Below are 25444 nucleotides of genomic sequence, written 5' to 3' on the forward strand. Positions count from 1 at the left end.
CCTAGGCGAATTTTCTTGGGTGTAGGCCACATGGCTACTGTATATGTTCTTGGTACATTGTGTATTGTATATATGTCTACCTGACCTAGGGAAGGGAAAGAAAAACAGGGTGTAAGATATCACAAGAAATGTACACACTGCCCTACTATGTAACTGTACCCTTTTTGCACAACACCTTGTCAAAAAATTTGTGTTTAATTAATAAATAAATTAAAAAATTAAAGTTGAGAGCAATGAGAGGGGCACACAAGAGGAGGGAGGAAGAGTGAACAAATGTAGTCATTATATACAACATACCTTATTAAAAATGAACTATGGATGTAACTTGAGGGTAGGTGTGGGAGGGGTAAAGTGGAGGAGAACAACAATGGAAGGAGTGACATTGATCAGATGCATTGTACTCATAACCTTATTTATAGAATTGTAACCTCTTTGTGCAACTACTTAATAATAATACTTTTTTTAAAAAAGTTGATTCACTATTTGGCAAGCAATGTCCCCTTTGTACAAGCTAAACTTTTCCCTAAATTTCCTTCTGCTTTTTACACAGCTTGTTCTTTCTCAATATTTACACCTCACATATCAGTTTCCAAACACCCTGATCCTCTGTGTAAAAAAATCCCTACCTTCTCTTTTCATTAGTCTCATATGCCTTATTTTTTTTGTTTTCTTTCTAGTTCAGACACAAGCTATTTTTATATATTTATTTCTTTTGTACTTTTTAGGCTAATTTTTTAAAAAGATGTAAAAACTACTGTTTGACCAGCAATAAATCAGTTCTACATGTCAATACATCAATCAGTCATTGTAGGTGTTAAATACATATCTGGTAAATGACTGCTTGAATTGGATCTAACCTTTTTAGAGAAAAATGACAGTAGAAAATCCACAAAATATGGGTTGAAAAGTGTGTTAAGGCTTTTCATTGGTGATGAAAGCTAGCAAGTGAGTTAAAATAGGCTGAATGGGAAGTCTGTAGAAATAGTTATATATAAGAATTGTTTTAAAATTGTATTTGATTTAAAAAAATGCAGTGCTGCTGAAGTCATGTGAAGTTCTATCATTCCAGTAATCCCAGCTGGGTTTCAAGGCTAATAAGCAATCAAGCACTGCTGGTCCTTTGGCCTAGTTTTTGCTGTAATCCCTCCTGAGACCATCAGATGATTAATTATTGGGCTATCAGACTAAAGATTAATAGTGCTTCCTATTTCTGATGGTTTGCTAAATTGAAGTCATGCAACCCTTTGTGTCTGACTGTAGAAAAATTCTTCTTGTCTCTCTGCCCTTGTTTCTGTCTCATCTGTCCAGTACGGAAAGGATTGTCACCTATGGATTTTGGGGTTTCTTTCAGTATAGTTAAAAAAGCAAATCCCAGAGGTGAATGAGGAAAAAACAGCTGGGTAAAATCCAGAAGTGATTTGGGACCTGTTTGAAGCTTCCCAAAAACATCACTGAGAGGTGTTTGTGTGTGTGTGTGTGTGTGTGTGTGTGTGTGTGTGTGTGTGAAGAAAAAACACAGTGGATATTTTATGTAACATTTCTAGTCTCTGTCCTCAAAAGAAGGCTCCATTAGGCTTGGACTATTTGACTTCAATACAGAGGTTAAAAACAAGCCTAAGGCAAAAGAATGTGGGTAAGTGTAACTATTGGAGAGAGAAAAGACATTGTGTGTACAGCAAAAAAAAATATTTCCCTAGAGTACAAAATGACTAGGACTTCCAAAGTGCTTGACAGAATAAAGCCAAATATGTTACCCTCCCTAGTATGCTCAAGTATGGAGAGGCCCCCAAACCCACTACCTCCTCGTAGTCCCTGCTTTCACAAATAAATAAATAAATAAATAAATAAATAAATAAATAAATAAATAAATAGCGTGTGCTTGACTATAGAGAGAAGCACAGTTTATAATAGCCTCAAGCAGAAAACTAACAAATGTTCAGTAACAATAGAAAGGAAAAAATTAATTTTGGTATATTTACACTCTGGAGTGTTATCCTGACATGGAGTTAAGATATAAAACTATACTCAACAATATAAGAAAATTCAAAGTATGCAAATCTCAAGTATAAGAAAACAGACCCAAAGAGACATAGTATGATCAAAATGATATAAAAACTAGCTGGGTGCTGGAGGCTCAAACCTGTAATTTTAGTTACTCAGGAGGCTAACGATTTGAGGATTCTGGTGTGAAGCTAGCCCAGGTAGACAAATTTAAGAGAATGTTATCTCCAGATAATCAGCAAAAAGTTGGAGTATAGTGCCTTGAGCCTTGAGCAAGAAAGCCAAGCAAGAGCACCAAAAAAGTTTATATAAAATCTGAAGCTGAGTGCTGGTGGGTTACACCTGTAATCCTAGCAACTCAGGAGGCTGAGATTTCAGTATCAAGGTTTGAAGCCATCCTGGACAGGAAAAACCATGAGACTTTTATCTCCAATTAACTGTCTGAAAACTGGAAATGGTGCTGTGGCTCAAAGTAGTAGAGGGTCTTGAGTAAAAGAACTCAGGGACAGCCCCCAGGCTCAGAGTTCAAGCCCACAATGACCACCACCATCACCACCACCACCACCACCACCACCAAAAATCTGTACATAATCAAATCTTGGTTACTAGAAAAAAAGAATAGTACTTATTCTTAAAGAGAAAAGTAGGGACTAGAATGGTGGTGGATGGGGTTTCTAGAATGCTGGCTAATATTCTACTTCTTGGTCTGCTGTTGCTATATTTGTGAAAACTGATCAAATGGAATGCTAATAATATACCTGGTTATCTATGCATATGTATTATATATAAGTTTTAAGACAGTTCTTTGAATCTAAAACTTCTTTGTTTCCTGAATGATTGGTGACTGGTTTTTTGTTGTTTTGTTTGTGCCAGTACTAGAGCTTGAACTTGGGACGCTGAGCTTCCTCAGCTTGTTTGATCAGCTGGTATGGTATTATACTTGCAGACCAGCCTTTTGGTAGTTATTTAGTTAATAGTCTTAAGACGTTTCTGCCTGGGCTGGCTTTGAGCCATTATCTTTCAAATCCTGCCTTCTGTGTAGTTAGGATTACATGTGTGAGCCACTGGTGCCTGATGTTTTCATCGATTTTATAATCTTAAAAACAAAAGAGAAACGGGAAGCAATGTAAGCTCAAATTAAAAGGATAGAATTGAAGAAGGTTCAAGGAAGAGGAGGAAGAAGAGGGAAAGGAAGAAATAGAGAAGGAAAGCAAGAAATAAAAAGAAATTAGCTGTCCCTTGTGGTGACAGCTACATTTTCTCCCTAGCCTCTCCATCACAGAATAGTCAAGTTCAGCACAATATGTGGGCTTTGTCAGAACGACATGGCTTAATGGAGAAAGATGAAAAAAGATAAAAGAATACAAAGAAGGAAAGTAAGCCCCATCTTCAATGAAGCTTTTTATAAATCACCACCTGCAGCTTGTTTTGAAAATATTTCTTATTTTCTTGTCACTTATCTATTCAATGACTACTTTGGGAAATGCACTCAATTAAGAAAACATTATAGTTTTCAAATAAAATGTTTTTGCTAGACATAAATTTTCTGTTTATTCCTTAATAGATGCAAATCACTAAATCTTATCTTTTATGTATTTCGGTACTGTTTATGTATGTGAATTGTTCTTCTTCTCCTCAGAAAATATCAGTGGTCTACAGAAGGTAAAACTAAAAATTACTTCTCTCTCTCTCTCTCTCTTTTTTAGTGCTACTTGGATTTAAACTCAGGGTCTCACTTACTAAACAAGTGCTTTTCCACATGATCCATGCCTTCAACCCTTTTTGCTTTTAATTTGCCTTTCAAATATGATCTTTTGCCTGTGGTTTTGCCTGTAGTTGGACCTTAAGCCACAATTCTCCTATCTTTCTTAAAATAATTACTTTTTTATTGTCAAAGTGATGTACAAAGGGGTTACAGTTTCATATGTAAGGCAGTGGGTACATTTCTGGTACAATTTGTTACGCCTCCCTCATTTCCCCCTTCCCTTCCTCTCCCCCCCATGAGTTGTTCAGTTGGTTTACACAAAATGGTTTTGTAAGTTTTGCTTTTGGAGTAGTTTGTCTTTTTATCCTTTGTCTCTTGATTTTGATATTCCCTTTCCTTTCCCTACTTCTAATACCAGTATATACAGTATCCAGGGTACTCAGATGAGGTACAGTGATAGTGCAAGGACAACCACAGGCAGGAGACACAAGAGGATCATCAACAAAAAAAGCTATGGTTTCACATGGCATGTTGAAAATAATTACAACAGTGATATAACACTCGTTTCCATAACACGAAGTTCATTTCACTTAGCATAATCTTATGTGTTCATAAGGGTATAGCTACTGGGCTCTTGTGATCCTCTGCTGTGAATAACCTAAACCTGTGCTAATTATTCCCTATGAGGGAAACCATAGAGTCCATGTTTCTTTGGGTCTGGCTCACTTCACTTAGTGTAATTTTTCCAAGTCCTTCCATTTCCTTACGAATGGGGCAATGTCATTCTTTCTGATAGAGGCATAAAATTCCCTTGTGTATATGTACCACATTTTCCTGATCCATTCATCTACTGAGGAGCATCTGGGTTGGTACCATATTTTAGCAATGACAAATTGTGCTATGATGAACATTGTCGTGCTGGTGGCTTTAGTGTGTTCTTGTTTGTAATCTTTTGGGTAGATGCCCAAGAGTGGGGCTGCTGGGTCGTAGGGGAGCTCTATGTTTAGCCTTCTGAGGAATCTCCATACCGCTTTCCAGAGTGGCAATTCTCCTATCTTTTGAGTGGCTGAAGCCAGATTTGATCAGATCAGTGAAGCTACACAGTAAAATACAAGAACCAAAAATTATTGTGCATGTGTGTGCGTGCACGTGTGTGTGTGTGTGCTGTACTGGAGTTTAAACTCAAGGGTCTTATGTATATTTGATTTCTTTGCTCTGATGGATCTCTATTACTTGAGCCATACTTCAAACCTGCTTTTGGATAATTATTTTGGAGATGGAGTCTCTCAGAGTTTTGGCTTCAAATCATGATCCTCCAGATCTCAGCTCTCTGAGTAGCTAGAGTTACAGGTATGAGTTTCTAGTGCCTTGCACTAGAAGCATTTTATCCCAAATGTCACTAATAGCTAGCGTGAATTGTGGTGGCTCTTACCTATTACTGAAGTGTCTACAAAATAGTGTATAAATGAAAAAGTCAGTTGATTCATCCACACCAAACCAATATTTAGAAACATCAGGATGTTCCATTTTACATCCATAAGTGAACCATTACCAGTTCCAATAAGCTAGGAAACAAACTCTCAGAAGTAAAAAAAGAAAGTCCCATGGCCTGTCTTAGGTCAAAGAAATTCCAGAGACTACTGGGTTCCAGTTCTCTACCTTTCTAGATGGAGGGAGAGCACTTTCAAAACTACACATATAGCTGGTGACTGGAGCCCAGACCTATTGAATTGTGTCATCCATGATAATATTTTCAGTTCTTAAATTCTAGATATTAATTATTATAGAACTTGGAGTGTAGATTGTAACACTAAGGTACCCCCCAAAGCCTTTTCTTTTGAAATTACATTCAGGCTGGAAAAGGATAACAGATTGCTGAGAGCCACCTTTCCTGGGTCTCCCTGGACCAACCATAGGCTTGCAGCTTAAAGAAAATCATGCAGGCAAGTAAGCAAGTGAGCAAAAAGTATGCTAGCAAATGTAGAGTCAGCAAGTGGCTAATGAAAACCCAAATGACTGAATCTTAAATCCCTAAATAAGAGAAGTAAGAAAAAAACTTGTTTGTTGAGAGAGACATAGAAAATTTTCCACAGTGGTGGGATAGCACCTGCCTTCTCCTTTGACCATCTTGGTGCTGGAAATTCTTTGATTAGTATTCTTAATTTGTCTTCCTCCCTTTTGGCAAACACCACCCACACCAGACACCTGCTGAATTAGGCAATTACATGGAGACAAGCAAGCCTGACTGGAAGAGGCAGGCCCAGATTCATGTCTGTATCCCTCTGTCCAAGGTGTGGCAGAGAGCATCAATACATACTGAGACACCGGGCCCACCCCAGAGGGAGGACACATTGCTCCAAGGCAGGAGCCCACCTAAGGAGGCGAAGAAAGAAAAATCCACCCATCTAGTTCCCAGAGTGTAAGTGAAATCAACTGGCTCCCATCTCAAAGGTGCAGCCCAGGAGAAAACCACTGATGGAACATTTATAAAATCTACTTCACATCTGAGACTGTTGCCCAGCTCAACCTAGTATGTATTGGCTCATGAGAGGAATTCAGTTGCAAAGTACAATTCCATATGTCTAGTTCCAGGTGGGTGATGGAAACCACTCTGGCAAATTCCCCACCCCCAACACAGAAGGCATAGCCCAGAGACAAATTGTGCACAGCTTGAATGTCTCTATGTTTAATTTACTTCATCCCTGGGAGCACCATCCAACCCAACTTAATATGTATGAGTGTATTGGCCCATGAGAGGAATTTACTGGCAGAGTTAAGTTCCACATGCCTAGCTGCAGATGTGTGATTGAAACCTAAAATTGTGTTAGTTCTTTGGAATTTTTAATAACATTTAAATTTCATGACATTTGTATTTCATGAATTAAAAACAATTCTATGAGATAGAAAGAGAATTAATGCTACCAAATGTACTTTATGAAGTTAGTATTATACTCATTAAAAACTGCCCAGGAGAACGGCCAGAGGGGTGGGGGGGGGAGGATTATAAGCCAATCTCCTTGATGAATGTAGACAAAAAAAAATCTCAATAAAATACTTGCTTGCCAAATTCAACAAGATTGCACACCATGATCAAGGTGGTTTAATTCTAGGTATGCAAGCTTGGTCCATTGCATGTAAATCAATATTTAATTTTATTGTCAAGGTGATGTACAGAGGGGTTACAGTTACATGCATAAGGTAGTGAGTATATTTCATGCCATACTTGTGTAAATCAGTAATTTTAATACGGTACATAAACAGACCCAAAGACAAAAAACATGGTTATCTCAATTTTATACAAAACAAAAACTGTGAAAAGACTCAATAGCCTTTTATGATTAAAAAAAATCTCTGAGAAAAAGGGAATCAAAGGATGGAACTGCAATGTACTATAGGCTATGACCGACAAACCTATAGCCAACATCATACCAAATGGGGAAAAAACTGAAATCATTTCCTCTAACATTAGGAGCAAGATAAAGCTGCACATTTTCTTTGCTCTTATTCAATATAGTATTGGAATTCATAGTCTGAGCAATAAGATAAGGGAAAGAAAAAACAGAGATCCAAATAGGGAGGAAAGAAGTCAAATTACCTCTACTTGCAGGTGATATGATACTATAATGTAAAAGATCCTAAGGATTTGACCCCCCAAATCTCCTAGATCTGATAAATATCTTGAGCAACCTAGTGGGATACAAAATCAATATAAAAAAGCAGTAGCTCTTCTGTACATCAACAATGAACTGGATGAAAGGAAGTCAAGAACTGTGCCATTCGCAAAAAAGTTAAAATATTCAGAAAAAATTACTTAGAATATAACCAAGCAAGGAGGTGAAAGATCTTCACAACTGTTTTCATTTTATAGTTTGTTTGTTTGCTTGGTTTTTTTCCAGCCATTCCTGGGGCTTGGACTCCAGGTCTGAGCACTGTCCCTGGCTTCTCCGTGCTCAAGGCTAGCACTCTACCACTTCAGCCACAGAGCCACTTCTGGCTTTTTCTGTTTATGTGGTACTGAGGAATCAAACCCAGGGCTTCATGCATGCAAGGCAAGCACTCTACTGCTAAGCCATATTTCCAGCCCTTCATTTTATAGTTTTATATAAAAGAAACAACAAAAGATAGAAAGCCCTCTCGTATTCATGGATTGGCAGAATTAATAACATAGAAATAGATATGCTTCCAAAAGCAATCATCAGGTTGAATGCAATCCCCACCCAAATCCCAATGTTATTCTTCACAGAGATAGGAAAACCAATCCTAAAATGTATAGGAAGCATAGAGGACCCCAAATAAATAAAACAACTGTGAGAAAGAAAAAAAAGCAAAGCTGGAAGTATCCTACTATCAGACTTCAAGTAATACTACAGAGCCATGGAAACAATAACAACAGTAAATTTTTTAGATGATCCTCAAAACTAAAATGAAGCATTTCTTTTACTCTCTTGGAGGAACTGGAACTTAAGTAACTGACCTGTAGATATTAGAGTGTCATGAGATGGCTATATTATACTTTATAGCTTACAAAATGTTTGACACATATTAAGCTTGCCTGACCCTTATACAAGCAAAGGACGTTAGGGAAGAGAAACATTACCATTTTGTAGATGAAGAAACTAAGGCTAAAGAAGGCAATTTAATGGCAAGAAACAATTTGTTACTAGATTTTTGGCCTGATTCTGAGTGTGTGTGTGTGTTTAATGTTATAAAATACCATGGCTGCTATCCCCCTTTCCTTTACTCTTGCATGATATGCCCTCTCCACACAACACTTCCAAGGTGTATTCAGAGAATAATACTTGGGCAGACATATTGAATTATGAATTCTGGCTGTGCAAGCCTCCGCCCTCCTACCCAAGTGAAAAACTCCTGGCAAGGCCATCTGTTCAGTCAAGCATTTGCCTGATGGCCGTGGGAGGATCGGCAACTGTACCCTCATGGATCCAGGCCCTAGTGAGTAAATATTGAAACATGTGTTTGTTTCTGTACATGTGCCTCAGGCACCAGTGATGGGCACATTTTGAGGATCTAAATAATAATAGTCATTGCAATGCTGCCAGCCCTAGTGTTGCTATAATACCTGAGTTCTACTTGAAGGAGAGCAGGTGGTCATTTTTCTGGTGATACCCCTTCATGCCCATTCATGCATTATCTTCCAACAGATCCCTGTGTCCCATACGCTTGCTTTGGTTTTCTCCTTCCTTCTCTCCCAGCCATATTCTTTGGGTTGTTTTTGAAAGGGTCCACTGAGTATTCCCATAGGCTCTTCACAATGGATTTCTTCCAAGGAGATGCCTTTGTTTCTCTTACTTTTTTCCTTTCTCAATATGGTACATTACTTCACTCCATCTATCAGTAGAAGCAAAAAACATTGTCATCATGGTACAGAGTATGTTATAGATATCAAAGGAATATGATATCTTTGAGATATTTTCTTTTGGATTGGAAGCACAGGTTTGTACAAAATGAATAGAAAGGTATGCCATAAAAATGGTTTTCATATAAGCTCTCTCTCACACATTAAGTTCAGGATAGTGCTCTTAGATAATATATGAGATCCCCCCAAAAAACTGAATTATTGCGGTAAATATATGACATAGCTTATCAGAAGAAGCAGGCTAAAGAGGGAAAGGATAGTCTTCCTCTTCAACCTATAGGTTTTCCTTTATCCCCACTCTATTATTTTCAGCTCCAAGTCTCACTCCCTCAGCTATCTAGTGATCTCATTATTTCAAAATTCCCTTGTCCATTTTCCCAGGAAATCAATTTCTAATATAAAGCAAGGATGAAAGAAATCTGTAGCCATTTGGTATATAGATTTTAATCGAGTCCCCCATTAGCTTTGCTCCTGCATCCATTTGTCTTCACAGGTTCCTGTGCTTCCAAGTGCTAAGTCTTTTGGAGGTTCCAGCAAAGAAACCATCCCATGTCTTCTTGTTATTTCACTTTACATGAGCTTTTCTTTCTTCCTCCTTTCAGTCAGGACAACCTCTCTCTTCTGCCATGGTGCCTCTTTTCTCATTCTCTCTGACATAAGGAGTTGAAAGATAAAATTACTTTACCTTCATTTTAGTGATATGTCAGAGATGTAGAAGAGATGTTTTATTTAAGCTGTAGCATTTCACATTGCTAAAGATGGTGTTATTCCCTGGAACAGATGCTGAAATGATTTGTGGCATCCAGATTAGAGATCAAAAGTTGTGAAAGGCAAAGGCGAGAAGCAGGATTGAGCTGAAGTAAAAGTCCAACAGTGATGTAGATCTGACTAAGATGTAGCAAAGCCAGGAAGGAACTCAGGAGTATGCAGCTCTAGTCACAGAAATGACAATGCAAACTGTGTTGTCTTGCCACACTGGGGTGTAGATTGCTCTGGAGAGGGGCTCACTTTGGACAGACAGCCCTCTCCAACTGAGGTTGAGTCTGAGGAACTGACAGCTGCAGGATATTTCTGATTGTACTCACAGCTGGATAGCAAGAGCTCCAAACTTAATATTTTTTTTTCTTTTTCCTTTCCTGTTTTTTCTTTATTTGACTTCAAAGATTCTATGCTGGTTCCTGGGGTTACCAGATTTGTTTGTTTTTCTATGTACTGACAAATCTAGGCAAATAAATCTGTTCTAGACCTTTGGCAAGAAGCAATTTTATACTTGTACCTCATTTCTTATCACAGAGAGCTTCCATCTCTTTTAATCTGCTACTTTTGTTACTTGTGCAAAAGTTAGCCATTTCTAATCTTCAGTATCCTTTACTATTCTCTATGATCACTATTTACTCATCATCATTCTGTGAAAATGACTTTCCTTGTGTACTTAAAATTAGGAAAAATTTCAATCTTACATCTGATACATCTTACATAATAGTTTTCTTTTTCAGAAATCCTAGTAAATGTAATGATTTAAGAGTAGACCAAGTAGGGCATGGAGATATAATTAAGAAATTATGCTATATAAGATAAAAAATATAAAAAATGAAAATGACTGTAATTTAGTATAATGGGAAAATATAAGAGCGTGAAGGCCTTCACAATTATCTAATCTTTCAAGTTTAATATATATATATATATATTTTTGTTACTACAAAGTAGGCTAAAGTGAGCAGCATTTATATGAGTTTCAATTTTTCTTATCTTTAAGTATACTTTCATCTGAGGGCATAGTGGATGGAAATTCATAGATGTCTTTCCCACCTTCTCTCAAATTCTAGACTCGGTGCTTTGTGGACTCCAAGAATGAGATTGTATCCTGTTTTTAGGCCCTGGCTCAGCTGCCTATTTGATCCCTCATAAAGCAAATTTCTCTCCTCTGTCTCTTTTCTCCCTCTCCTTCTTCCTATCCTCTTTATTCTTTCTATTTCCTCTTTCTCTCTTCATCTCTGTCTCTGTCTCTATGTCTCTTTTCTATAACAAAATCAGAACAATATTGGGTTTGTGTTTATTTTAAATATTTTTTGAAACGAGGTCTCACAATACAGCCTAGGCTAACCTTGGTCTCACAATCCAGCCTAGGCTAACCTTGAACTTCTGATCTTCCTCCTTCAGCCTTCCAAATACTAGAGTTACAAGTGTATGTTACCAAGTCCAACTCCTTTGGATTCTAATATGATTTCTAATTTGAGGGATATGCTTTATCCTCAAGCATAGCAAAAAGAGTTTCCTCCCTATTTTTGGAGGGTGGGTGGTACTGAGGTTTAAACTGGGGGCTTTGTGCTTGCTAGATAGGCAGGCACTCTACTACTTGAGTCATGCCTCTAGCCCTCATAGTCCTGGCTGTTTTTGAGATAGATTTCACTTTTTGCTTGGGCCATCCTGGACCACAGACCATCTATTTATGCTTCCAAAAAGCTAGGATGACAGATGTGAGCCACAGTACTCAAATTTTTCTGTCTTAATGGATTCTTACTAACTTTTTTCCCAGACTGAAAAGGAATCACAGTCTTCCAAATCTGCCTCCTTTATTTCTGGGGCTACAGGTGCATACCACTGTACCTAAATAATGGCTGGCAAATGCAGAAAACTCAAAGTAGATCCAAGCCTATCACCATGCACCAAGATCAACTCAAAATGGATCAAGGACCTCAATATCAGACCCGAATCCTTGAAACTACTGAAGGACAGAGTAGGAAAGACGCTAGAACTTATAGGCACAGGAAGGAACTTCCTGAATAGAGTCCCAACAAATAGGGGAAAGACTCGACAAATGGGACTACTACAAATTAAAAAGTTTCTGCACAGCTAAGGACATAGCCACCAAAATAGAAAGACAGCCAACCATATGGGAAAGGATATTTACCAGCACAGCAACAGACAAAGGCCTGATATCTGTCATCTACAGAGAACTCAAAAAACTAAGCCCCTCCAAGCCCAATAAACCTATTAGGAAATGGGAAAAGGAGCTAAAGAGAGACTTCACAAGAGAAGATATAAAAATGGCAAAGAAACACATGAGGAAATGCTCAACATCCCTGATAGTAAAGGAAATGCAAATAAAAACAACCCAGAGATACCACCTCACTCCAGTTAGAATGGCCTATACTCTGAACTCAGGCAACAACAAATGCTGGAGGGGGTGCAGGGAAAGAGGAACCCTTCTCCATTGTTGGTGGGAGTGCAAATTAGTACAACCACTTTGGAGAACAGTATGGAGGTTTCTCAAAAAGCTCAATATAGACCTACCCTATGACCCAGCCATACCACTCCTAGGCATCTATCCTGAACAGCAGGTCCCAAGATATCAAAAAGACATTTGTACTTCCATGTTTATCGCAGCACAATTCACAATAGCCAAAATGTGGAAACAACCTAGATGCCCCTCCACAGATGAATGGATCCAAAAAATATGGTACCTATACACAATGGAATACTACATAGAGATTAGGAATGGTGAAATATTGTTATTCACAGGGAAATGGTCAGAACTTGAACAAATAATGTTGAGCGAGACAAGCCTAGAACACAGAAAACAAAGGGGCATGATCTCCCTGATATATGACTGTTAACAAAGGGAGACGGAGAGACAGTAGAGACCAGGTCTGTGAAACCAAAAACTGCTAATCAAATAGTATTCCCCACAGGATTGGGGCAGTGACCCAACAGTATGTAACTAAAACCAAACAATTACTCAACATGTAAAGGTCAAAAATTGACCTCTCAGTGGAATACAATAGCTCAAAAGCTATGTATGTATGTTCATATAAGACTACTGTCGACATATGGTCTAATATCGACATTACATTTAAAGCCCTAGGAGAACTTTCTTGGCTACTGTATATGTTCTTTTTTTTTTTTTTGGCCAGTCCTGGGCCTCGGACTCAGGGCCTGAGCACTGTCCCCGGCTTCTTCTTGTTCAAGGCTAACACTCTGCCACTTGAGCCACAGCGCCACTTCTGGCCGTTTTCTGTATATGAGGTGCTGGGGAATCGAACCCAGGGCCTCATGTATACAAGGCAAGCACTCTTGCCACTAGGCCATACCCCCAGCCCCACAGTATATGTTCTTGATACATTGTATATTGTATATATGTCTACCTGACCTTGAGAAGGGATAGAAAAACAGGGCGTAAGATATCACAAGAAATGTACACACTGCCCTACTATGTACCTGTACCCTTTTTGCATAACACCTTGTCAAAAAATTTGTGTTCAATTAATAAATACATTAAATTTAAAAAATAAATAAATAAATAAATGTTGGCTGGATGGAGTCTTGCATATTTCTTGCCCAAAGTGGTCTTAAACCATAGTTCTCTGGATCTTTGTCTCACAAGTAGCTAGAATTACAAGGATGAGCCATTGCAAGGTGAAGTATTTCCCTTTTAAGCCATAATATTGGTTCGCACAACTCTGGGTAGTTTGAAGATAAGGAATTAAACAGAGAATTTTTTTCAGAGTTTGTAGAATGAATGAATCTTTCAGACAAGCTATCATGTATTTTTGCAGCTAATGTTCATGGTAGCTTATAAGATCATACCAATTTATTATAGACTTGAAAATACCCTTTTAAATTATTTTTTAAAAATAGATCCACAATATCAAGTTATTTTTCTCATTCCTTGTCTCTTTAAAAATGAGAGCCAAGCAAACCCTGCTTCAATAGTTGGGCTCCTACTAACAGAGATTTTTTTAACATGCTAAGGAAATCAAAGGAGTAGGAAATGCTTGTTTTGAAAACCAAGTGATTGCAATCCCAAATCCTCCAACTCATGAGTAGAAGAATATTTTAAATCATTCTCTAGATTTGTCATGTGAAGTCAATGAATCATGTAAGTGGTAGTTTCTATGTATCCTTTTCCTTGTAATTTTACTATTTACACTGCACCATGAGTGATAATAATAACTCCTTATGAGTTATTATTGGCAGGAAAAACAGCCAGAATAAATAATTTGAAAAGAGAATGAGGCAAGGGTCTGGTGGGGATAAGGTGGGGAGCTACAGCTGCTACCCCAGCATGAGAACAGAGACCTGTTATGTTAGTAGGCAGAACACATGGTCCACTTCCATCTTCACAGAGCCCCTATTTCCGCTGAATTCTCTGTTGATTCCAGTTCTCAGTCCAGAAGGAACTGGCACAATGTTTACTACCTGGTGGGATCAGAAATCAAGACCAAAATCCCTATGATGTCTTTGAACAAATAAGCTTAGAAAGCCACATAACTCTGGACAGATTTCTCCTAGCAAGGAGAGATTGTATGGCTTTCTATAGAAGGGTCTCAAGGGTAAATCGCTTATGGGTGACCAGAAAAAAGTAAGCATAAGAAATCACCAAATAAAAACTTCATTGCACAGGTAAGAACGGATTACAGACATTGGACCAGTATTTTTATACTGTTTGGAGGTCTGCAGGGGAAATGCAGGCACACCAAAGCAGCTGTTCCCCTGCTGGAAATCGCCCCTTGGCATTTCCTTTCTTTGACATAATATGTTTTATATTTTTCATATAAAATATACTGGTACCTAGACACAAAACTCCTTGGAAATTACCCCCCCTCCCATACCCACAATGTACTTTGTGGGACATGTCAGATTGATGTCACTTGCTTGGATTCATAGACCTTTAGAACTGAAGAGCTAGAAGGGGCTTTAGAGGTGATCCAATTAGCTGTATATGCCCAAGAGACTGAATGAATAAGAAGTTTTCATCAAGTTTGGCATCTGCCTGTGAATTTACATGATGTCACTTCTGTACTGAAAATGAGCAGCTGGGCTAGAGGCAGCTCTTATGTGGGCTGCTTTATCCACATTTTCCAGTTAATATGATGAGAATTCAGTTCTTTCTGATTCAATGGACCACAGAACCAGCACTTTCTCCTGGTCTGAGGTTCACTTTCTTGTCAGCATCACTGTGGAAGTTGGTTCTCTGCTTCCCTCCTCCACCCCCTGCTCTGTTGCTGCCTTTCTGGTGGGCTAGCTGATTGCTTCATTTTCCTCTCCACCATCCAGCTCCCACAACTGTCTTCCTGCAATCTCTCTCTCCATACAGAGGAGAGGAAAACAGGAGAGAAACCAAGCCTCATGTCTCAAAGTGAGGGTTGGTTGTCCAGCCACTTCTCTCAACTTGAAGCTCTTCTCTCCTCTATTAGGGTCAAGATCTCTCATCCCCCTCCTCCATCACCTCAGCCCCACATGGAAAGTGATACTCTTAGCCTGATTTAAGTCTCAGGCCAAACATAAAGAAGAAACTATGGAAATTTAGCTTCAAAACCTCAAGCTGGGCCAAAATACAAAAATCTGCAGTCTTAAGGGGAAGGAATCCTTTGGTTATACAAACAATGAACCAAAATTGGGACTTTCTTTTAGACCCATTTGTTGAAAAACTTGCATCCTAACCTGAGGCCATGAGCTTGGGAGGGAAATCAAAAGAAGCCAGAACTGAGAGTGAAAACAGGAAGATACAAACAAGAAGATACAAAAATTGTGTTCACATTGGGGGTGAATACAGTCAGTATATGTCCTTTCTATTGCAACCAGAAAAGAATTTTAATATGGACAGAGAAGCCCAAGAATTATTATAGTTCAACATCTACACGGAGAGGGGAAAACACATATTGGATTCAGTGATTTTTCAACCTTGGTTTCACATTGGGAGCATGTAGGGAGCTTTAGAAAATATTGCTGCCTGAGCCCTACTCTGAGACAGTCTGTTTTAATTGGTCTGTGGTGGTGGAAAGGCACTGGAATGATTAAAGTCAGCTTAATAGTCAAGGCTGAGAATCACTGTTCTGAAAGAAAATGATAGTATGTAAAAGGGTAAGTTTATTTTTCTGTTCTCTAAACAGAGATGTGATACCAGCACTAGGAAGCTCAAGGCCAGCCTGGACTACATAGTGAGACCTTATCTGAAACATTTCTTTCTCCCAGCCCCCTCCCTCCCTCCCTCCTTCCCTCCCTCCCTCCCTCCCTCCCTCCCTCCCTCCCTCCCTCCCTCCCTCCCTTCCTCCCTCCCTCCTTCCCTCTCTCCTTCCCTCCCTCCCTCCCTCCCTCCCTCCCTCCCTCCCTTTCTCCCTCCTTCCCTCCCTTTCTCCCTCCCTCCCTCCCTCCTTTCTTCCCACAAGCACAGAATGCATAAAAGCACCATTGGATCACTTTAGGGGTTGCCTTCAGATGAAAGCCACTTTGGAACTTGAAGGTGGTTTCTTTTAGACAGGCAGATGTGTACAGAAGCACCCTGGAGTCTGGACTCAAGAGTTACTATCTAGAGAAGAAGAGATATAATTAGATGCTTTGTGTTTTTGACAGTTCAAAAGAAAAGGCTGCTCAGTCCTTACTTCGGATCCTTAAAGAGAAAAAAGGTATAGTAGTTGGATGTTCCCTTAAGGCCTGGCAGGTGTTCCACCTGTATCTCTTTCCTTTGTGTTTTTTTTGTTGTTGTTGTTTTGTTGGGGGGGGGGTTGTTTTATTTTTGCTGGCCTGTGGCTAAAATTCCCTTCTTCCTCTTAACAAATTTCAAATTCCAACATCAGCTTTCATCACTGCAGTTTTCCCTAAAAAATTAAAATAATCTGTCTTACTTTCCTAGATGACTGTATGCTATTTCTACTCCCAGACTTGTCGCATTATATTAATTTGTTTACATGCCTGTCTTCTTTCCATGACAGACTGTGAACTTCTGAAAACAAGAGCCATCACTTTTCCTCTTTATGTAATAAATGTCTAGAGTCTCAAAAAATGATAGATGTTGAACATATATTCGTGAAACTAATCAGAACAGGTTCCTTGGTAGGCCCAAACTGCCATGTTATTGAAATATGCATATAAATAATAAATTATTAAATAGAATAATGTGAAAGAATCTCTGTTTCAAAGCACTATCAAATTTGTTTAAATGTACACTAAATAAGAACATACAGTGCAGAATGCAGAAGTTGCACTGAGTATAGTACCATACACCAGTAACACCAGCACTCAAGAGGCTGAAGCAGAAGGACTGTAAATTTGAAGCCTGCTTAGGATATGTAGGAGAATTATATGAAGAAAAGAAGAGAAAAGAAGAAAAACAACAAAGAAAGAAAAAGTTGTTCTATATGCTACCAGTGGAAAGCATAAGTATTTGGAGCATTGGGTATGTAGGATGGAGGAAGGCTGGAATGGAGTCTGGGAAGACTAACTGAAGCTTATATGAGAAACTGGATTTTCTATGAGAATCATTGAAGTGTGAACTACAAGTGTCCTTTAAGCAGGAAACAACAAATCAGAATTTTTCATTTGGAAAATAATCTGGTAGCTTTCTGGTAGACTGTTCATAGTGTGCTAACCTGGAGAAATCAGTTGTCTATAGTCTAAGTGAGAGATAAAAATTATATGTCTTCCATTGCCACTTCCAAATAATAAACTTGCCTGATTTATAACCCCACCAAAAGTCATATATTGTAGTCCTAACCCCAAGTACCTTAGAAAGTGACCATACTTAAAGATAGATAGGATATTCGGAAAGATAACTAAGTTAAAGGAAAGACAATTTCAGATGAGACTAGTTTCCTTAACAGAAGAGAACATTAAAATAGATAAATACACAGAGAATTCAATGTAAAGAAATGAGGAAATGATAATCAAGGAGAAAGGTCATGGGAAACCAACCCTGCTGACATCTGGGACTTGGGCTTGAAGCTTTCATAACTAGGAAAACATAATTCCTGTTCTTTAAGCTGTTTAGTCTCTATAGCACTTTATTGTGACATTCCTAGCATATTAATACATAAGTAAACTCTTAGGGCATAAATGAAGTTTTGTGTTACTCATTTATGTATATGCATATATGATATAAAATGTGTATATATGTATATACACATCACACACACATATATACATATATATGTATATGTATATATATACAACCAAAGTCAGGTTTGGGGTACATTTTAGGAGTAAAAGAACAGACATTTTAACACAGTTTTGTGTGTGTGTGTGTGTGTGTGTGTGTGTGTGTGTAAATATCCTAGAAATGCAGGCAACAATGTGGAACTGTCAAAAACCATAGATACAGATATTTTTCCATCCATCTTAGATGTCCCCAAATGAATAGTTTAGAAATTGGCATTTGTTATAGTCTCCTCAATCTCCATCTAACCTCAAACACACATATACACTTAAGTCCATAGTCCATTAAGACAATCAGCAATACAGCCTCGAAGGCTCTGTTGGTAGCAAACAATTCTGCCCCACGTTGGTGACTGCAGTGACCACAAGGGTGATCATCTCACTTAAAGGGAATGAATGTGCAGGCTGGGCCGACCTATTAGAGTCTTCTCCTCATTCATCTCCTCCTTCAGCTGCATAGAATTTAAGGTCAAAATTGGGCATGCATATTGCTAGAGTCTTCAGATGTGGTTGCTTCTTCTGAGACCCCTTGATTTGTGGTAGATTGATATTCCTATCCTGAGTCCCAAAGTCTTCCTTTATCTGAGCCATTTTAAATAGATTTTTCTTCTCTCAAACCAAATGTGCCCTAATGCAAAGGGTCAAAATGAATCCTAAAGCTAAGCTTGAGAGATTAAAACCATGACTAGCCACTGATACACTCCCAAATACATATAATTTCCCATCTCCTTTTATTATTTAGAGTACAAAGTCTGTATCATAAAGAGGGAGCAGAGTAGAGAAAAGAAAACAAAGTGGTAAAAGTAGCTGCTTCTATGATTCATTAAACTTTGAATTTTCTCAAAATAACATTTTCATTTAAATCTGAGTGAGTACATATGTACATATGCATATGGTAAATGTACCAGAGAAAATGGATTAGGTCTTACTTAGCAAAAGAAAGAAGGCATAGAATTGCAGTTGAAGCACCAGGCTCCATAATGAAAACTGAAAGCAAATAATTTATAATCTAGCCCCATAATACTAAATGTGCCCTTGAAACATAAACATTGTCTAAATTTTTTTAAAAGAAACTCTAAATAGATGCTTATATTTTCCATCTTCTTCAGCTGCTTTCAGTGCTATGAATAACTGACTGAAAGCCTTTATCTAAATCCATGAATTTTTTAAATAAGGAAAATTTCAGTAGCTTTCTGAATTGCAAAATTAAATTTCTACAAGTGAGCATTTAAATCATTCTTAATTCTATGAAAATACTTGGTGAAATACTTCAGAAGTGTGATTCATTTTCCTCTTCCTTCTGAGTCTGTTTTGCCATGACCCCTGCTTTTTCATGGCCCTTGGTAGGGATTCAGGCTAACGGCCCAACTTCCTCTACCTTACAAAAGGAAATGCCAGGTGTGGGAGGATTTCTGAATTCAGTGGAACAACATGTCCAGGCAGACTTCTGCACCTTGAATAAGATGTGAAAATGGGGCTCTGAACTAGGGAAGCCTGCCCTTATATGGGAGGAGTCTGAGTGCTTCCTTCTCACAGACCAGGCTTAGTATCCCTACAGGATGGCCTCTGACTGGCTTTTATTAGAAAAAGAAATAATCCTGTCAAGGGAAATCTGGCTTTCCTTTTTCACAGAATATAAATGAAAGTCAAAAAGTAAGTGAGAAGTCCAGCCACTGTGCTGATGGCTCACACTAGTAATCCTAGCTACTCAGGAGGCTGAGATCATGAGATACTTCTCTCCACATAACCAGCAAAATGCTAGTAGTGGAGGTGTGGCTCAAGTGGTAGCGTTCTGGTTTTGAGCAAAAGTGCCAACCAAGAACACAAAGCCCTGAATTCAAGCCTTAGTACTGGCACACACAAGAAAGTCGAGAAGTCTAGGGAGATACACACACATAAACACACACACACACACACACAGAGCAAGAGAAAGATTATCTATCTATATATGTGTCATCTACCTATCTATCTGTCTATCACCAACCTACCTATCTAGACAAGGTAGGATAGCATTTAAGTGCGGAAATACTAAAGGCCCCTCCTGGGGCTCTGGCTCCAGACTGCTGTTTGATTACTGTGTTTGGTGATCTCTCCACTTCCTGATTTCCCCAAGCTGAATAGACATGTAGTAATAATAGTAACTACTTCTTACTGTTGCTGTGAGAATTAAACATGATAATATATGGAAAATGATTTGCATTCTCTCTCATGTGTGCCAAAGGTTTTATATTATTGTTATAAAGCTTGCCAACCTAAAGAAGAGGTGTGCAGTGAAGGTGGGCATAGGGTGGGGTGCTAGTGTGGGTGGGTAGGGTTAGGTATAATACATTTATTCCACCTTGTTCTCTACCTACATCTGACACGGAGGAAACCTGGGTTCCTCTGGCTGTGCAGCTGCATCAACACATGAGAAAATGTGAGATCTGGAGAATTCCTAAGAATAAAGCAAAGAACAGCTGGGCCTTTCTCTTCTGTTCAGCTTATTTTTGCTCCTCATGAAGGCCACTTCAGCTACTTAGCTACTGAGATTAAAAACAGCATGTCCTTTTCCCACTACTCTCCTCCTCTCTCCCCAAACATCCTTTCTTTCTAGTGAACCAAGGGATTTCAGTAGCAGCTCTAGTGACAGAATATCTGACAGCCTGGCTCCTGTGTGTTCTTGCCTCTCCATACTTGCCCATCCCCATTCCAGTTTTGGCTTCCCTAGTCAGACTTTTCTGCATAGCAGCAGCGGGTGTGCTCAGCAGCTCTGCCCAATGACTGATGGACCTGCAGCAGCCTCTGCCGAGGAGGCCAAGCTGTGATTCAGACTTCAGTGCACATTCAGAGGGGATTGCTTGTCAGCTGCCAGTTACAGCATTAGACTTCTCCTTTTCTTAGAGATGAGTTTCTTCTTGCCTTCCTAGCCCTCTTCCCAACAATCTCGTATCTTCATACCTCCCTCTAGTTCTCTTCTCATCATTCTCTTTCAGTGTATCCTTGTCAGTAAGTAAATATGGTAATGCCTCAAGGTATCAATGTCTTTTTCAATTCTGAAAAGGACAGTAGAATTGTGAATTCCTTTGGAAGGGTTCCGTTGAACAACACATGAGGCTGCTCAAAGGCAGTTTGTGTGTGTGTGTGTGTGTGTGTGTGTGTGTGTGTGTGTGTGTATGTTTAGCTTTCATGTCTTAAGCATGTCCCAGGGGAAAAGAGGGTCTTCAGCTGGTCTGTTTATCTCATAGACATTTTACTTAGACTTGGGGTTTCTCTCAGTGCGACTGTGTGCCATCAGATGGTTCTTTCCAGAAGCTGAAACCCTGATGCTTCCAGGACAGCTCTGCTGCCTTTCATGCTGTGCTATTAATTTTAGAATGTTGTCCATACGTTCCTATTGTGTTTTTAAAAGATGATTTGCAAGCTGGGTGTCCATGGTTCACACTTGAAATCCAAGCTGCTCAAGAGACTGAGACCTGGAGAATCATGGTTTAAAGCTAGCCTGGGCAGAAAAGTCTTTGAGATTGCATCTCCAACTAACTAGCAAAATGTCAAACTAGAAGTGTGACTCAAGTGATAGAGCATCAATGGTGGACAAGAAAATTGATCAAGAATAAGACATTGAGTTCAACTCAGTCCCAGTCCTGACACAGAAAAGCCAAAGAAAGAAAAAGGGAAAATAAATATTTGTAAAGTACATAGATCTACTGTTGATAGTAACTGAGGTATTTACAACATAATGATTAGACCAGAGCATTGGAAATCAACAAAGAAGCCACAGACATCACTATGGTTTAATTGAGTACAGAGGCAAGCTGACAGGTTGGGAATCCTTCTTCTCCAATTCAACTGGAGAAATGCTGACTTGTAAGATTTATTTTTGGTTTGGTGCTACCTGTTCTTTGTTGGCTTGTTTCAATCTTTTCTCTGCCTTTCACCATCTTGCTCTTTGTTTTCAGGATGAAATTCCAGGACAAATTACATCATTGGACTCCCTCTAGCATTCCAAAAGCTTTAAGCCAAGAAGAGAAGCAATAGGAGATTGGGTGACCAAAGGAGAAAGAAACTGGGGTTACCCAATTTTTTTGACCCAATAATTTATTTGAATCCTTTATTTGAGGCTGTGGTTTGGCACTGGTTGCTGTGTCTTCAATCAAAGCCCCTATCTCTTTTCTGGTGGCCCTAATTTACTAGAACTACCAATGATTTTTTTTTTTTTGTGTGTCCACTCTCTTGTTCATTCATGTCCAAAGGCAGCAATGCCATTCCCAGCCTTGAGGAATTTTCATCTTCCCTTGCTACTAGCCTCCCTTTAGTCCACTCAGACCTCATGAAAAGCCTCATCATGGAATGTTTTTCACTTATTCTTTTTTTGAGATTTCCATCTGTTTTGGAAGTTGCCATGCTAGCACTGTGACCGATTCAATCTTCTATTGTAAGATTTTGTTTAGTTAAGAATTGTCTTACAGCTAAATACATTTTGGAAAACCATGACACTGGACCAATCAGAAGCATTGTGAGAACATATGTCACATTCTTTGTGAATATGAAATATTCTAGAGAGCTGAAACAATATCTTACTAAAAACAACACTGAATAACATGCTCTTTCCTATACAATTTGAAACAATTTCAAACTTTTCCACACAAGTTTCTATAAGGAAATAAAAATCTAGTTCAATACTGAATTTAGTAACTAAAAGGACACACTTTCTTCCTAAGTCGTAGCTGTTCTGTTTGTTGCTAACATTCAATGCTTGGTAGCATAGAAGCAAAGTCCAGCACAACTTTTCTTAATCATTTTGACTTCTGTGTGTACCAGCTCTTAGCTTACTTCTTCTCTCTCAATCAGGAACCTTTATGGTTCCTGTTCAAATTATCTCTTTTTTTTTTTTTTGCCAGTCCTGGGGCTTGAAATCAGGGCCTGAGCATTGTCCTTGGCTTCTTTTTGCTCAAGGCTAGCACTCTACCGCTTGAGCCACAGTGCCACTTCTGGCTTTTTCTATATATATGGTGCTGAGGAATCTAACCCAGCTCTTCATGTATGTGAGGCAAGCACTTTACCACTAGGCCATACTCCAAGCCCCTCAAACTATCTTGTAAGCTAAAATTCACTTAAACTTCTTCTGATCAAATTTGGAATTAGAAATTGACTTGACAGCAGTCAGTCCAGAGCCACAATTAAAAAAATATATAACTAAAGTCTAAAACAAAGGGTTTGGAATGGAGGATTTTCAATATGAAGTAGGAACATTTCAGAAGAAAAAATCTGAAGTTTTCTGAACTTAGAACTTAGCATAACTAAGAAGGCTTATAACTTTATAACTAAGGCTTTATAACTAAGAAGGCTTATCTGCTGTGGATGATGATCAGCCTTCTGTAGTCCACTTGGGGGGGAGGGAAGGGAGGAGGGAATAGATGTTTTAACAAGACTTAGCAAATAGGTTCTATCCAATGGATCAACTGCATTGGGTTTTGTTACTAGTTGACAGAACAAATGTTTCTCCTTGTGAAACCCCAACCAGCAACATCAGTAGCAATGGTCATGTGTTAAACATGCAAATTCCTTCCTTATCTAGTGGCATTCCTTAAGTGAGCAAAGATGGTTGCATATAGGTATATATAAGCGGTAAGGAGGAAGAAGCATCTGGTGTGTGTGTGGGGGGGGGGGACCTACCTTGAAGTGTCTGCTACTGGCAGGACCACCAGCTCTCTGGTGGTCTCTGTGGAGCTCTCTGTGCTCCCCATAGCTCACACCCCCCCCCCACCCCGAACTCCACACAGACAGATAAGAGCAGCTGCCTGAGATAGAAGGCCATTCAAGGTTACATCATATACTGGATTTATGTATATCACAATGGCCAGAAACTATGGGTATAATCTATGGATGGCCTATTTATCTAGAGATCAATCAGTTAAGTTTGCTGACAACCTTCAGCATGTTGCTGAGGAGGGATCCAGTTACTACTGTGGGGCTCTGACAGTCCTGAACTCTTACTGGGTTGGTGAAGATTCCATATACAAATTCTTGAGATTACTTTTGTTGGTCCATTCCATAAGGCTATCAGAAAAAAACTCTGATACTGAATAGATCACTAAACCAGTTCACAAGCACAGGGAGATGCATGGGCTGACATCTGAAGGTGGCAAGAGTTTAGGCCTTGGAAAGGGCCACAAATTCCACCATGCCTTCAAACCAGGCCAAGGTTCTCAAATTACAAATACAACTTAAAGAAGATACAATATTCTCCAGTTCAGGATTGCCACTAGGCTGAGTAATGCATGGAAAGATGTATACCTCATAAAATTTAGGACAGTCATGGCTGCTTTAAGATGCTGCTTGTCTATTCAGATCAGTCAGCAGATTATCTCATAAATATTTTGTTAAATTATGGAAGCTAAAGTGCAGTCACATTTGAAAATGAAATGATGATGATCTAGTTTCTAGTAAGATTAACCTTTTTTGATCTTTGCTTTATCTCATTAGGGAGTTATGCAAGTGTTTAAAACATGTGTTAATTCTGAGGGTTTTAAAAAATATTTAGAGTTAAAGTTTACTGCTTTATTTTTAAATTTAATTTTGTTGTAAGGGTATTGTATAGAGGGGTTACAGTTACATAAGTAAGGTAATGAGTACATTTCTTTTTGAACATTATTATTTCCTCTCTCATTTTTCTTCTACTTTCTTCTCCCTGTATCTACCCATGCCCCAGGTTGTAAAGTTCATTCCAACATAGTGTCTTGTGAGTATGGCTGTACACAATGGAATTCTATGCTTCTATCAGAAAGAATAACATCACCTCATTTGTAAGGAAATGGAAAGACTTTAGAAAAAATCATAGTAAATGAAATAAGCTAGACCCAAAGAAACATAGACTCCATGGTTTCCCTCATTTGTACTAATTAGTGTATGTCTAGGATAGTCCTCTCAGAGGATCACAATAGCTCAATAGCTATTTATGTACATATGACCATATAAAATGATGCTAATAACAATGAACTCCAATATATGGAAACAAGAGGGTTTTTTGTCGTTTTTAATGTACTGTGTAAAGTTATTTTATTTTTCGTTATTTTTTCCCTTTGGATTATCCCTTGTTGTCACTATTTTTTATTTTGGTACCCTGTGTCTTGTATATACATTTATCTCATTTGGGGAAGGAGAATAACAAAATGGCATTTTTTAGGCTATTACATATGGAGTTGCTTTCCTAATTTTAGACTTGCTCTTCTCATTGTTGGCATACAGGAAAGCTGCTGATTTCTGTGGGTTGATTTTATACCTTGCTACTTTGCCAAAGTTTTGAATCAAATCAAGCAGCTTGAGGTGAGGAATCCATAGGTTCTTTAAATACAGGATCATGTCGACTGCAAAGAGTGATAGCTTTACTTTTTCTTTCCCTATTTGGATCCCCTTTTAGAGTGAAATAAGCCAGAGCCAAAGAAACAGGTTGC

This window comes from Perognathus longimembris, chromosome 5 (genome assembly GCF_023159225.1).
Source record: "Perognathus longimembris pacificus isolate PPM17 chromosome 5, ASM2315922v1, whole genome shotgun sequence".
Taxonomy (NCBI): domain Eukaryota; kingdom Metazoa; phylum Chordata; class Mammalia; order Rodentia; family Heteromyidae; genus Perognathus; species Perognathus longimembris.